Source organism: Myotis lucifugus, unplaced genomic scaffold (assembly GCF_000147115.1).
Source record: "Myotis lucifugus unplaced genomic scaffold, Myoluc2.0 scaffold_62, whole genome shotgun sequence".
In the NCBI taxonomy this organism is placed as follows: Eukaryota; Metazoa; Chordata; class Mammalia; order Chiroptera; family Vespertilionidae; genus Myotis; species Myotis lucifugus.
The window spans coordinates 5,089,184-5,105,919 of record NW_005871110.1 but is presented as its reverse complement, the minus strand read 5'-3'; the positions used below and the strand labels follow the sequence as shown (position 1 = coordinate 5,105,919).

At 38.6% G+C, this 16,736-nt stretch overlaps 1 protein-coding gene and 1 pseudogene across 1 annotated transcript in view; one reads left to right on the top strand and one right to left on the bottom strand.

Moving 5' to 3' along the window:
- Nucleotides 1-16,736, top strand: part of CTNNA3 (catenin alpha 3) — a 1,251,491-nt gene that overhangs the window by 704,566 nt on the left and 530,189 nt on the right. The gene's annotated exons all lie outside the window — the stretch shown is intronic.
- On the bottom strand, nt 184-559 carry LOC102428164 (annotated as a pseudogene).

The window sequence follows — 16,736 nt, the reverse complement described above, 5'->3', positions numbered from 1 at the left end:
CTAATGGACAAAGGGGGTATTTTTATAGAACCAGTATTTTTCTCCACCTCATCTCTACGTGATGTCCATCAGAACATACCCCTGGCCATTTAGTTTAAAAATGCAAATGCATATGTACACACATCAGTTTCTTTATGTAAAATAAAGGAATGGGGAAGGGGAAGATAAAAGAATAGAGAAAAACTATACCGTAGTGGTCAGGGTGTGGTGCAACAAAATGGCAGTTTTCTGACTGAGAAGGTCTTGGTCTGGAGGCACGGAGTTCTGGAGTGAAGTGGCAGGTCCTCCTGTCTGCTGCTGGAACACACCAGTTGTATCTTCATCCTCTATGTCCAACTGTGAGGTGTGTGTTTCATTGATTAGCTGCCTGTCCGATTGGAATCTGATCTGCCTCATTGGCAAACCGAGCCGTTCACAATAGGCTTTCATTCCTTCACTAAGTGGTGTGCGCCTCTTAATCTTAAACTGCACCCCAGAACCATCCTGCCCCACCACCTGCAAATGTATATGATAGTTGTACTCAGTTTTGACTCCTTCCTTGGGCTTTTCGTCGGCCATGGCGAGCACTGAAGTCTGCTCAGCTGTGGCTTCACAAGAGAGGTCAAGTTTACGTCCTCTTTCTTATAGACTTTAAGTAACTACATACACAAACACATGTGTTACTACACAGGGTTTCTATATAATGGGCAATGTACCGTATTTGTTGGACAATTAGAGCATATCCACTGTTTATTTTCAGTAAAATGTGATTATAACCTCTACAAACTTAACTCTTGAGGAAGATTTGACTCCAAATTTTCCATTAGCAGTGGGGAACATGAAAATGAAATCATATTTACATTTTGGAAGGAGGACACAAGCAGTGGTGTGGGATGGGTGATGCCTGAGACTGACACCAGGGAGACACATGAGGCTTCCACTGCATTTACTAGTAAAAGACATAAGTTAAAAAAAAAGACAATAACGAAATTACAACATTTAGGAATTATTGATATGGGAGAAAGAGGAGTTTAGAACTGTTGCAGGATTCTGCTTTAGGTAATGGAATGAGAGAGAGAGAGAGAGAGAGAGAGAGAGAGAGAGAGAGAGAGAGAGAGAGAGAGAGAGGCAGGCCAATGCAGGTCAAAGCACATTCATATCCTTCTATTTAACAAATATTACAGAAAGTATGAAGTGCTGTGACAATGTGAGCTATTGCCACTTGTTGGCTTTTGCTTTTATTTGTAACTTGAAAAGACTTTTTGGTACTATTTGTAATGCACAGTCATGCCTTAAAGCTGATTACAAGCCTCACTGTTTAAAGAACCACGCTCTGGCTACTTTTTCATTCATTACTCACAACCACAGACTGAGTTCATAAGGGCAAAGGTAGAAGCCATGGCTGAGTAACCAGAGAATCTAGAGCTGCTGTCAGCAAATTGGCTCGTCAGCATTCTTTTAAGGAAAACACCTGCTGGCTTATTAAAGTTAATTGCTTGCAGGTATCAAGTTCCTTAGCCAGAGCTATCGAAGTCGCTGTGAGAGAGGTGATTAAGACTGTGCTGGGAGCTTGGGAAAGCATGTGGAGTCTTAGCTTCAGGGAGATTGCCCCTCCCTCCCTCCCTCCCTCCCTCCCTCCCTCCCTCCTTCTCTTTCCCCTCCTTCCCTTTTCCCTCCCTTCCCCACTATTTTCTTTTTTTTCTTCCTTGCTCTACCACCATCCCTCCTTACTCCTGTATCCTCTGCCACATGCCAACTGATATAGTTAGGTGCTAATTTTGCTCATCTAACATTTGGCCGGCATTTATTGAGCATTTATTAAGTGACAGTTTCTAGCCTTGGAAAATATAATAATGAATAACTGAAATAATGAATAACACAGCCTCTGCACATAAATAATTCACAGAATAGAATAAGAGGCAGACTTCTAAATCTATTATTAGAATTTTATGCCATAAATTCTAAAGATGGCATCTGTACCATATACTATGCGGAGGTAAAGAGAGAAGTATACAGCACACATGAATGCTTACATTGTCTTGGCGATTACCTAACTGTGGGGATTGGGATACAAATAGATGATGAAAATATCTACTTGTGGCAGTCGGATTCTCCAAAAGAAATTAGCTTATGTGGTTGTGAGGGTTGGCAAGTTCTAAATCTATAGGGAGATTGGTTAGAACTCAGACAGGAGTTGGTGTTGCAGACTTGAATTTGAAATTTGTAGGGCAGGCTGGCAAGCTAGAAACTTCGTTGGGATTCCTATCTTACAGTCTTAGGGCAGAAGTCCGTCTTCTTCAGGTGACTTAATTTTTGCTCATAAGGCCTCCAACTAATATGTGAGAAGACCTATTAAAGTCAATTGATTGTAAATGTTAATCACAGAAAAAAAAAAAACCCACCAAAAAGAACAAATACCTTCACAGCAACATCTAGACCAACATCGGCTCCTGGGCAGTATAAGGCCCACTCACAAATCATTTGGTGTGGCCCTGCCAAGGCCTTAGGGATGCATTAATTAAGTGTTTGACCAAATATAGCAGGCTAATTTTTAAGTTGATAATTTTGTATGGCTCTGGAATGATGTTATAAATATCCAAATGGCCCTTGGCAGAAAAAAGGTTCCCCACCCCTGATCTAGACTATTGTTTGACCAAACAGCTGGGCACTGCAGCCTATCCAAGATGATATATAAAATTAACCCTCACAATGCCTGTGTGTGGAAACATTCCCCTATAAATTTCTATTTTCTCTTTAACTGTCCCTTCAGATCTATGGCCACAGAGATGCCAAAGTCATCTCATGATGATGCTCAGTGAATATGTTTTGGTTTCAACATGGTGAATCAAATAATAAATGAACCAAAGAACTCAATCACAAAAGTATGCTATTTCATTATAAACATGAATATATTTTATTAAATGTATTAAGCATGAACCATTAAATATAAATCTCTTGGAATATAATGAGGTCTTTCTTTTCCACCTCCACTCAGACAACAGCTAAGCCAAAAATTAGACTCCTTTTGATGTGATAATGGTTGGGGAGGGGTGGGGTAGTTAGTAGAAGATAAAAACTCTTTTTACTCTGCTGGACTGAAGTTGATTAAGACATTGAAAATGTATAACAGTTCTAACTCCTAGATAGAGCAGGGTTGTTGCCTTAAGGTAGCACCTTTAAATTTGACCCTAGTCCTCTGGTTCTGTCTAGGATGAGGACATCAAATACCTAAGTGGTACTGTGCTTAGACCTAAGGCAAAGGAGGCTCTGTCCTGGGCCCCACATGTTGGAGGGCCCCCCTATCACAGATACACAAGCATAAATGTCTTTGTACTTGGTGTCTGGACATCAGAACTGGCTCAGTGCCATTGTAACCCTAAATATCCACTCTCATGGTTAACACGCCCCAGGAAAATGTTCTCCACGTCACTTCTACATCATAGAAGCAAGAGAGCTCGCATGCCTAGAAAATGTTCAGGTTGAGCTGCTGGGAGCTCAGTTGGAGACATTTTGCATTGGAGAATGTGGGTATAGAGAGGGGCATTTGAGCAGTGTAAGAGAAATGATAAATAAACTTTTAGGATTCTTCCTTTTGGGATCAATTCACTAAATCCTCACATAACCAAGACTTATTTTCCCGAGTAGAGCTGAGCATCAATTTTCTTGCTTCTTTTCATATTTTATTGTTGGGCTTGAAAGGACATACAAATCATCACAGTTATTTCGCAGGGTGGCTGAGGTTGCATTGCTAAACAATTTGTATTGCTTTTACATTTATAAATATGTAGGGCCAGTGAAAGCGTGCATGACGTGTGCTATCAATTTTTTATACTGGCCAGCTGGTGTCAAGCAATGTTAAATGAAACTTAAAATTCAATGAGAAAAATAACAGGTTTAACAAAGTATTCTGAAATAAAGATTTGGTATTTACAATACACATGCTCGTTTTCAACTTTATGGGTAACTTTGAATATTTAAGAAAAAGGAACTTTAAAAAAATAATTTTATTTAAGTTTTTATATTAATTTAATTTTTGATGAAATAAATTTGCATTTTTTACCATTTAAATAAAATTGAAATTTATTTTAAATTCTTTGGAGCATCACTGTCAACAATATATAAAGTAAATGAAAATTTTGATTATAACAACAATAATTTTCATAAAATGAATACAATAATTATCAATTTATGGAATACACATTTAAGAACTGATGAATTATGTTTATTTTATAGTCATATAAGCATTGACATTTCATCAACAGAACACCCAGATATACACATGGAATATTACATTTATTGTCTTTGATATTTTTCCAGCTTTCAGACATCTGAAAATTATTGCTTTACATATACTATTGATTTGTCACTAAGAAATTCTGTGTGTTTTTTTAAGGTAACACAATGATAGAACATAGCCTATTGAAGTTTTTTGTTTTATTTATAACTTTTAAATATTTAGACATGTGGTATGTGGGCCTCCATTTGTACCCTTGCCTCGGATCCTGTAAATGTAGCGGTGGGTTCATTGTTAAATAGTTGAGCCAACATCTGGTAGAAGCCGCCAATATCCTCAAAGAGCAAGAGCCACAGCGGTTCCAAAAGACGGATGGCAACCTTTAACTCTTTTTTTTTTCTTTATTGATTAAGGTATTACATATGTGTCCTTACTCCCCATCGACCCCCCACCCCACTCACGTTCATGCCTTTACCTCCCTGGTGTCTGCGTCCATTGGTTATGCTTAGATGCATACATGCAAGTCCTTTGGTTGATCTCTCCCCCTTACCCCCACCCTCCAATCTTTAACTCTTGAACCAGGGGTGGGAGCATGGGACATGGAGTAATCAATGCCATTTCTATTCCTACCTCTTTCTATTCTACGGTCCACAGGACCTCATTTTATCTTAAGAGCTGGATGTCTAAAAATGTTAAAGTAGAAAAATTACGTGGGTGGGCCTGGAAGAACTGGAATAGGCTGTAAGTAAATTATTGAAATTAGCCTTCAGAAATTATTCTACAAAAGGGGACATTTGAGCTGGATCTGGAAAGATGAATAGAACTCCTCCAGGTGGATAAATTGTGTGTGGGAAGAGGTGCACTAGGAAAAGGCACAGAAAACAGGATACATTTAGACTATTTCGGAATGTTCAGATGACTAAAACACTGGGTGGGAGGGAGGAAATGGAGAGAGAAGACCTGAAAAAAAAAATAAAAAGAACATAACAGAATAGAAAGGACATTACACATCTTCCTAAGAGCTTGGACTTTCTCGTTATATGGAAAGGACTTATTAAAGGAGTTTCAAGCAGGGTAGTGACATGATTGGCTTTGTCCTTTAAAAATATTACGTTAGAAACTTGGTTTCAAATTTTAGCATGTACAATCATCAGTAAGAGAGCTTGTTGGGACACAGATGGCTGGGTCCCACCCCCAGTTTCTGACTGTATAGGACTGGGGTGGAACCCAAGAATTTGCATTTCCAGCCAATTCCTGAGTGATGCTATGCTGCGGATATAGGAGCCATGCCACTGCTCCCCAGAAGGAGGATAGATGGTGAATAGTTCTGGAAGGTGGAACTACAGAGAACAGATAAAAAAGGGGACTATAACAATAGATCAGGCAGCAGTAATGAGAATTGTATAGAAGCAGTGATAAAGGGTCTAAATAAAAGAGGTTTAGGAAATAATTACTTCACTTGGTGACTAAATTTGGAGTGTGTGGGTAGGAAAGATGGGGGTGTTGACCATGACTCTGTATCTGGCTTATTTGTCTTAGGATGTATAAAAGAGCCCAGGTTTGTAATCTAGAAAGAAAGAAAAAAAGAGAGGATGAATTTCTGTTTTAATTCCAGGTCATTCATCTACAGAATACACTAGTTCCATTAGCAAAGGTTTGAAGTAAATATTGTTAATATGTTAATATTTTATTAATTTATTATAGTCAACATACCTTCTCAATTATTTCCTTTTGAGTGTGGCTAGGATTGATCTCCTTTTTTGGAAATTGACTATATCTATGACTTACTGCCTCCCTTATAAAATAGAGCTCTCAGAATGAACATTTTGCTTAATAATGCTTTTTGTGATTTTTCTCTCTAAATAGTGTCTCTTTATGCTTTTTTAATATTACTTTCAGTTTGGTCAAATTTAATATTACTTTGACAGGGGAAGGAGACAGGCTCACCCTTAACATTTGAATGGACCAGGGCAAAAGTAAAAATGGAGGCCACCTCTTCCATTTGTGTAAATATGTAAATATACAAATGTTATAGACCAAGTTGACAAGCTCTTAAATATGTCCTAGTCTTTTACTTTCACACACACACATAACATCAAATTTTTTAAGTATTTTAAGGCTATTGTTTTGTGCTAGTCACACCCTAATGATAACCAGTGTTGTGGTTGGACCAGCCCTTGTGGTTCTTACTATGATTGCAAAACCCACTTAATGACTATCAGGAAACTGAAAAAAATCAAGGTTTCTTACTTACAGGACCTGTAAATCACACAGCACACCTGGAGCTACATAGTGAGGTCACAGGTAGAGAGAGAGCACAGAGGCTTGGGGTTCAGCTTTTATTGTGGTCAAAGGTGAGGGCCTAAGGTTTTGTGAACTCAGTTTTTGTGATGATTTTAAAACATCAGAGTAGACTTCTTAAGTGCTGGAAGAGATATAACCAGTGGACCAAATGGTCAGTCATTGAAATTAACCAAGATCTCTAAAACCAAGGGGCCTCAGTGGGAGAAGATGGAGGCCCTTTATCTAACCCTGTGGTTGGCAATGTGTTCATTCCAGACAGCACCTTCCATTCGACTCTTCCTCTCCACAAAGTTGGATGCTTAGAAATATGTGTTGTTTAATGGAACAAGGGCTCTCAGTAGGTATTCCAATTAGAGAAATCAAATAAAGGATAAATTCTTTATACAAGTAAAGCATTGTGGGTAAATTACAATCAAATAAAGGCCCCAAGGAGGCTGGAGCTGAGAGTAAGGGAGGAGGTTAGAGACATTTGCCCAAAAGGAAATCATGTAGTTAGGAGATGGGGAAGGAAGGAGGAGGATGAGAATAGGAGAAAGATAAATGCTAAGAGATGTGGTAATAAAGGGCAATTAGGAACTTGTAGTTTATACTTAAGATAGAGCAAGGAATTCAGTGTCACAGGAAAGGAGTGAATGAAGGAGAGAGCAGTCGGAGTTGAGGATACAGATGAAACAGGACCTTATTATCATGGACTGCCCTGAATGATGTTGGGTGCAATCAGAGGGTTTATTGAGAAGAGTGATTTGCTTTTAATATGATTCAGAATAAAATATAGATGGACTAGGGTGAAATCCAGAAAACTCTGAATTATCATGAGTCTGGAGTTCAGACATAACAGTGAGAGAGACTCTGTGGTGGACGTAGCAGGTCCCAGCAGTTTTGTGAAGGTGTATGATGATATGATGACAATGTTGCCAGGATATAATCCATAAACAGAGGACTAGCAACCCATTGCTGTAAATGAAGCTTCCGAATTAGGGTGATATTTTCATTAATTTCTTTAAGATCTTTATTACTCATAGTGAAGACAAAAACGGAACAACAAAAAGCCTTGCCGGAAGCCACACTTGGAAACACTTAAACTACCAAGTGGCTTGCTATTGTCAAATGAGAGAGATTCTCAGATTTTGAGTAACTATTGGAACCAAAACCCCAGAGGGAAAAAGCCACTAGTGATTAAGAAGAAAGATGGGATGTGAGGCAATTGCAGGGACCAAGGTGAGGTTCCTGCTGGTTAATATTGATAGAATCAGACCTAATTTAATAAAACATTGGAATTTCTTTCTTTCACCGAAGGAGGGAAAGTAAGATACGGGCTGGCTAGGAGGATAGAAGGACCCAGATCACAGCACCCTGCTAAGTTTTGTGATTCTCAGGCCTGCTGTGTGGGCCAGAGCTCTGAGGATTTTGGAAGGTGCATGAAGTCCCTCAAATATATGGAGCACATTTTAGATAAGGTATTAGTATTCTAATAAATATTCACCCAGAGTTTCCTATCCAACCACCCAATTTTTCCCGTGGCCACCAGGGAGACTGCCTGGAGAGTGGTTTCTGGATGTTAAAATAAAAAAGTAAAGAAATAGGAAATGAGTATGTGGATAATCTATGCTCTCCACAGTTGTTATTATCATATAGACACATTCTAAATGTCATGAGCTTATCCGTGGTGTAGTCTAGCATCGGAAGCTAGCTCACTATGAGATGTCTTTTTTATTTGTACAGGAGGGAATGCAAAATAAAGTCATTCAGCATGAAAACGTGTTGCTCGATTTTAAGCCAGGTTTTTATGATGCTGGCATAGTGTTCCAGAGGAAAGAGACCCACTGTGGTGTGTCCAACCACTTACAGGCCAAGCAGAGTTGAGTGTTTTCAAATATCTTTTATCTTTTGCCATGGTTGTGTGTGTGTGTGTGTGTGTGTGTGTGTGTGTGTGTGTGTGAAAGAGAGAGAGAGACAGGCTAGCTTTCAGGTAAAGTTAGACATTCCTAAAACTGAGACTAGCTACCTTCTTGCACAATATTGAAATATCAGAGCCAAAAGCAGCTCTTTGGGATAATAAATTCTTATTATACACGTCATATGTTTATCTCTCGTATATTTCCTTCATTGTTTCTCATCAGGAAGGAGAAAACCCAGTGCTCTAAACTTCCTGGGGGAATCAGTGATATAATTTTGAAGTTTATAAATTTTGGGGCATTCTCTGAATTCATTGTGAATTTTTGTTTGTATTTTTATATATTTACTATTTAGCATGTTAGTATCTTCAGAGAACTCTCCAACGTTCTTCCCTTTCTAATATTTGTGGCCAATAAATACCAAGTTAGATGGTATACATGGCTATATTGGCTTTATTTCAGCTATACCAGTGTTATACTCTAATAAGAAGGCATTAGGGAAACTCATTTCTGGTGTGAGGGAGGTAGTGGCCTAGGGCAGATGGGTGAGGCCAGAAAAGATGACTGAGTGTGGTGTTCAGGGAGTCAGTAAGGGAGAGTGGAAACCACCAGCCAAATATTCTCCTAAAGAGTAAAACCATGAGAAAAATAAGAACATGGTTTGTACAGTTGACCAAATAATCCTAAATTATGCTATGAAAATCAATATAAAAAATTACAAGGAAGAAAGAAGAGGCCTGGATGACAAGATGTGAATGAGGGACAATAGGATGACTCATTATTAGAAGGGTCAGTGCTTAAATCCATATATTTCTTGATTTTCATGATGTATAACTCAGTTCTTTACATTGTCTCAATGCTTTAGAAAGTTGCTGAAGCTAACAGGATTTGTTTATCTTGCTAGAGTTTATTGAAAAGGCTAATTGTGTGTTCCAAGCCCCATATTACTTGACTGTACAGAGAATGTATAGTTCTAACAAATAAATCACTCTGAGGGTTGTGTGAATTGATAGGAAAACGTATTATTTTCATCGATGGCAAATGTCTTTGAGAGTACGTTTCCACATCGTGTACTTCAGGTGGCTAAACATGGGTCCATTTAGCTATAACTACCGTAATGAAAAAGTGCCTTTCAACTTGAACTGCCAATGCTTTTCTTAAAGGCTTTACAACAAAACAAAGTAAGATTAATAGTATATCTAAAAGATATTCTATAGATAAAAACTAGCAAATGTTTAGAGAAGTGGTATTGTTTGCAACACAACTGATGGTAAGAGAATTCCAAAATTATAATTGGTGCAAGTACATTACAAAGTTTTAAGATTTGTTTCAGTCTTGAAATACAAATACCTTAAATAGTTTAATTTTTATTCCAAGTTATATTTCATCATATTTTGAAGTACATTTCAAATATGTATTTTAAATTACATATTCAAAACTTGTATTTTGAATATATGTCCAAAATATATGTTGAATTATCCAGAGATAACTTAAGGGATTAAAAATACACATTAGAGAATTTTGCATTTTATTATGAATACATGTAAATGTTTTCTAAAAACTCAATTTATCTTGTTTTTGGAGAGTTCTTTATACAGCATTTATTATATCCCATACAATTTAGGCCAATCCATCATTCTGTCAGCAGCACATGTAATTAGTGACGAGTAAAAGGGCTTTGGCATAGCTGATATAGGTTCTCTGATGGGTAATAGTTGAGAAACCAAATCCTTTATCCGTTAGAAAAATATGTTCTCAAAAGGGGAGAGCTGAACTTTTGAGATAAACCAGTCTCTTGACTTACTTTCTCATTGTAAATAGTTTATAAGTGCCAATCATGTAATTGCCCTTGTAGAAGAGTAAGAAAACCTTGAGAGAATGACTCCGTTTTTAATTTGAAAAACATGCAGTAAAAGAAGTGGAAGGTGGAGCACCATTTTCCAGACTGGAACTGCCAGGGACTGCTGTGCATCTAAACAAATTTTTGTGGTTGTTGTTGTTAATCTTCACTGAAGGATATTTTTCCTATTGATTTTTAGAGTGAGTGGAAGGGAGGGATGGGGAGAGACAGACAGAGAGAGAAACATTGATGTGAAAGAGACACGTTGATTGGTTACCTCCCACAGGCATCCCAACCAGGGCCAGGGAAGGAACCTGTAACCCAGGTACATGCCCTTGACCAGGAATCGAACCCGTGACCCTTCCTTGTGCAGCTGAGCTGATGCTCTGTCACTGAACCGCACTGGCCAGGGCCCTAAACAAATCTTTTAATGTTTCTGGATCTCAAGTCTCACCTCTGTTCATGAGAATATTTGACCAGATGGTTTTGAACCGTTTTAATTCCAACATTCTATGTTGCTACAATTGAGCTTAATCCCAGAGGCTGGACAGATAGACTTATTTGTATAACTGCTTTGCTGAGAGATAGAGCAGCATATTGTGTTAGCTTCCTTCTTAATCTCTAACATTTGGAATTTCAAGTATCTTAATTGTGTTTTTCTTCCTCACTAGAACAGTGACATTTTATGTGTTAGGTTTCTGATTTGGTTATTAAAGTAAACATCAGTGAGGCTCTTAGTCAGCCCTGGTTGTTGATACATTTTCAAGCTTTTTAATATATAGGGAGCCTTGTTTTAACCATTGCACATGGGTAATGCTCAGTCATTTCAATGCCTACCAGCCTGGGGGCAGGGCTGGTAGGCATTGAAATGACTGGGCATTACCCATGTACAATCACATATATACTAACTGATCTAATTTCAGTTCTTGTGATAACTAACAATAACTTTGGTATAAATTACACTTTTGTAGACAGTGTGAGTGAAAAAGTAATGAGAAAGCTAAGATTTATGTTCATGTAACAGTAATCATAAACTCAGGTATTAAAAAAATTAACTTTTTTTCTAAATCATTTTTACGTTGAAACTGAATGATATAAATTAAGCCTTTGCCAGTTAGGGGTTCTCTCAGCTTTTCCCCAGAATTCCAACTAATTTCTGGGAGTTTCCATGGTGTCAAGGGAAGAGAGCCTCTAATTTTCCTTTTAAAAAAAAAATAAATTGTTGAGAGTGTTTCTGATGTTCCCCCATTTTCCTCCTTTTCCCCCGGTTCCCACCCCGCCAAGGTCTTTCCCTCTCTATTGTCTGTGTCCATGGGTTATGCATATATGCACAGAAAATTCTTTGATTAATCTCCTACTGCCCTCCCTCTCACCTTTCCTCTGAGATCTGTCAGTCTGTTCCATGCTTCCATGTGTATGGTCCTATTTTGTCCCTCAGTTTATTTTGTTCATTAGATTCCACATATAAGTGAGATCATGTGATATTTGATTGGCTTATTTTACTTAGCATAATGATCTCCAGGTTCATCTATGTTTCTCAAAGGGTAAGAGATCCTTCTTTTTTACAGCGGCATAGTATTCCATTGAGTAGATGTGCCACAGTTTTTTAATCCACTCATCTACTGATGGGCACTTGGGCTGTTTCCAGATCTTAGCTATTGTAAATAACGCTGCTATGAACATATGGTTACATATATTCTTTCTGATTGGTGTTTCCAGATTCTTAGGATATATTCCCAGAAGTGGGATCACTGGGTCCAATGGCAGTTCCATTTTTAATTTTTTTGATGAAACTCCATACTTTTTTCCATAGTGGCTGCACCAGTCTGCATTCCCACCCACCCTGTACTAGGGTTCTCTTTTCCCTTGCCAGCACTTGTTGTTTGTTGATTTATTGATGGTAGCCATTTTGGCAGGTGTCAGATGATACCTCATTGTGGTTTTAATTTGCGTCTCTCTAATGATTAATGACATTAAATATTTTTCATATGTCTTTTGACCATCAAAGTAAAAAGCTTCTGCATAGCAAAGGAAACCCATGGTATGGGAGAACATATTTGCCAATGATACATCTGATAAAAGGTTGATTTTCAAATTATATAAATAACTCATACAACTCAACAAGAGGAAGACAGTAATCCAATTAAAAAATGGGCAGTGGACCTGATCTCCCATTTTATCTGGCATTTGCTGAGACTCATTATCCTCTCTAGTTCTTGACCCATGTAAATTGCTGCTGAATCAACACTTGTACTGTCCTCAAAGACCTGTATCAGTTATGTCAAAGCCTCTTTTGACAGATTGGAATCATTTTCCTGGTCTACACCAAGGCACAGGGAATTCTGTGGGGTGTGGTTGTAGGTCTATCTGAGAAGGCACAAAGCCCAGCCATGCTTCCCTGAGATCTTTTTAGTCACTATTACCTTCAAGTCCATGTAAGGTCTCTGAGACTGGTTTTCCTTCAGATTGGACCTGGAGAAAATGAGGTCTGTGGAGCACATATGCCAGATCCTTCCTGCTGTCCACAGGGCCTGCACTTTTTGACACTTAAAAGCCACTACTTTGTATTATACATCACTAGAGGCTTGGTGCTTGAAAATTCATGCACTGGAGGGGGCTCCCTCAGCCCGGCCTGCCCCCTCTCACAGTCCGGGAGCCCTCAGGGGAAGGCGATGCCCCATCACACCTCTGCTGCTGCCACTGCCGGCAGCACAAGCCTCGGCCTGCAGTGGTTACCTGAGCCTCGGGCCGGCCCTAGGTGGCTGGGCAGCTGCCATCCAAGGCTAGCCTGTGCCTCTGGCCAACCTTGGGCAGCTGGGGGGCTGAGGGGACTGGGGAACTCCAGAGACAGGTGCACAGAGCGGCCGGGCCCACCCTGGCGGGACTGAGGGGACTGGGCGCCACCATTTTGTGGCTGTGGGCACCGCCATCTTTGAAGGCGTGGTAGTCAATTAGCATATTCCCTCCTTATTGGCTGTGGGTGCCGCCATATTTGAGGGTGTGGCAGTCAATTAGCATATTCCCTCCTTATTGGCTATGGGTGCTGCCATCTTTGAGGGTGGGACAGTCAATTAGCATATTCCCTCCTTATTGGCTGTGGGAGCCACCATCTTTGTGATGGTGTGAGGGTCCATTAGCATATTCCCTCTTTATTAGATAGGATTTCCCTGATGTGATAGGTAGAGAATCAAAACTAAGTGGAGTTAGAAAAATAAGAAAATATCAGGGGTGGGTAAAGGAAAAGGAAAAACAAAAACACATTGGTTAATATTTCTAAAGTAGTCTCCCATAAAACAGTAAGTAACTCTATCTGAATGGAACTCATTTTCCTGGGAGTGGTGCATTCCCGGTAAGAAAGCAGAGGCTGGCCCTAGTTGGGGAAGCTTTAATGGAGATGTTTGCATTGCATGGTTGGTTAGACATAATATATTTTTAGGTTCCTTCTGGTTCATTATTCGATGATACTAAGTAAAAATTATTATTTGCTAGAACCTTATCTTTCCTAGAATTTCCCAGTATCCTTCTAGTTATGAACTATGTGTGCTTCCAAATTCTTATGCTGAAACCCTAATCTCTAGTACCTCAGAATGTGACTGTACTGGATATAAAGCCTTAAAGGGATGGTGAAAGTGAGTGTTAGAGTGGGCGCTAGTCCAGTGTGAGTTGTGTCCTTATAAAAAAGATTGGATACCAGGAATATGCACACACAGAGGAGAGATCATGTGAGGATGAAGTGAAAAGGCAGCCATCTGCAAGCCAAGGAGATAAGTCTTAGAAAAAAGCAAACCTACTAACACTGATCTTGGATTTCTAGTTTCCGGAACTGAGAATATAAACTCCTGTTTTTTAAGCCACCCAGTCTGTGGTACTTTGTTTTGGTAGCCCTCGCCAACTAAGATATCTTTGTATCACACGGTATATTTCTTAGTTTTAGGCTTGTACACCATGGCCCCCAGACAGGGTCTTGCTAGAGTTAATGTTTAATAGTACAGAGTATGTTTTCCAGTAAGTGGCATCATCATTTCCAATATATTTTACTGTTTCTATAAAACTTATTTCTACCTTTTATAGTTCTTCAGAAAACAGAAACCTGCCAAGTGTCTCGGTTGTACGACTTTGACATTATAAGAAATAGAAAATTAATTGAAATTTTCTATCAGTTAAGACTGAATAAATCAGAATACTTTGCCCCAAATAAATCCAAAATGATGGGATTTTGAGAAGGTTTAAGTGCATTTCAGACCTTCTTGCTATAGATTTTTTTCCTTAGGAGGTACACTATGAAGACTGGTAGAGTGTTGTCTGTAGTGATTGTCTACATCCATAGCAGTTGTCTAGTTAACACTAACTGACACATGGAACATATTTTTGAAAAAGGTTGCTTACTCTTATATACCTTACTACTTCTTTGTCATTCATGTACTTTCCCCCCAAGTAATTGATACTTTAAGTTACTCTCTTTTCTACTAAAGGACATGTTTCTATTGGACTTTCTAATCCAGTGATGTACTCTAAAGGGTGGTTGGCACTCCCACTGGGTTAGAATCAATGGGAAAGAAGTGGATGAATTTCTACAACTAAGATTAACAATTAACAATTACAGACTAAATCAGAAAATCTTCATTTAATGTCTACCATGCAAGATATTGTATATGAAACACATAATGTATGAGAGAGTCCTGGCCTCTCAGAGTTTAAGATCTAGTTGAGAAGAGAAGCTATGACACAATAAAATGTAATTATTACAGCCCAGCCAGCATGTCTCAGTAGTTGAGCATCTACCTATGAAACAGAAGGTCACAGTTCAATTTCCAGTCAGGGCACAGTGGAGGGCTGGTCAATGATTCTCTCTCATCATTGATGTTTCTCTCTCTCTCTCTCTCTCTCTCTCTTTCTCTCTCTCTCTCTCTCTCTCTCTCTCTCTCTCTCTCTTCCTTCCTCTCTAAAATCAGTAAAAAATATTTTTTAAAAATGTTATTATCACATAAAACTATGAAAATGGTCATAATCCAAAATGCACTGTATTCATCCTTGATCAGACATTCACTTTGTAGCTCATCTTTCTCCATACTTTGTATATAGACTTAATGAATATGAGTCCAGCCTTATTAGACATTAATAAAATGTCAAATAGTGAGTTGTTTAACTGGAGTTTGTTTTACTGATATGAACAATATTTCTATAGTGTTTTTATCTTGGAACTTTAAAATGAAGAGAGTTTTTGGAGAATGGTTTATTCTTTAAATAGTCATCCTTAAATGCTTAAATTAGACATATGTAATTATTCTCATTTAAAAAATATTCTCTTATATTCTCTTCTGTATTTTTAATGTGTCTCTTGTGTTCTCTGCTAATTCTGCCAACTGTATGCAGTATAGTCTTTTGCAATTTTTCTTCCTACTGTTTTTATATCTCAAGCCTTGGTTCTTCCCCTGCAAATTTTGTACTTGATTTTACTGGGCCAGTTTCTTATTACAGTGGCTTCAAATATGTTCTTCCTTTTTGTGTAGATTTCTGCAGACTAGCCCAACCTTTTCTTCTATTCATACTTTGGTGTGCTCCTACTTTTCATATGGACTCTGCCTGGTGGACAGACTAGTTATTTATGTATTCCTCATCACTCATTATTGTTTTTAGGGAAAAGGAATATCTTTCTACCAGTGCTATCATGAAGATAATTTCTCTAAGGAGCAAATTGATTTGTCCTTTCTTATTTCCATCACTTTAAAAGCCAGATTCTTGGCTCTTTTCACATAATTAATAGAGGCAGCAGTGGCTTCTGCTTTTCCTTTTAAACCCATTGCTTCTCAGTGTGTTTATGTATACAGAGAGTAACATGCACAGAAAAGAGAAAGCTCTGTCTTTGAAGGCAGAAAATCTTCATCCAGAAGCTGGACTGAAAATGGGTTTACAAGGCTTATGTAGGGAGAGAGGTGGAATTATAGGGCCCAAGTAGAAAATATAAGCTATCTGCTGAGAACAATGGGTCGATTAATTTCTAGAAGCAGAGAGTTTTAGAAAGAATGTCCGTATTTGTTGAAGGGAGAAAAGGAAGAAGAAATGGAAGAAAACCAGGGAGGGAGAAAGAGATAAAAGAGAGAAAGGAAGAAAGGACAATTAACCCGGCCGGTGTGGCTCAGTGCTTGAGTGTCCATTTACGAACCAGGAGGTCATGGTTCCATTCCTGATCAGGACACATGCCAAGGTTTTGGGCTCAATACCCAGTAGGGGGTGTGCAAGAGGCAGCCAATCAATGATTCTCTCTCATCATTGATGTTTCAATCTCTCCCTTTCCCTTCCTCTCTAAAATCAATAAAAATATATTTTAAAAAAGAAAGGACAACTAGCTTATACCCTAAATAAAGACTGAAGAGTATAGTCTCTGCTTTGCAGGCAGTGGGGAATCTGGGGATGTTGTTTTTATTGCATACTGATGTATATAGAATACTATTCTAGGCACTGAAGGGGTTGACCACAATAGTGT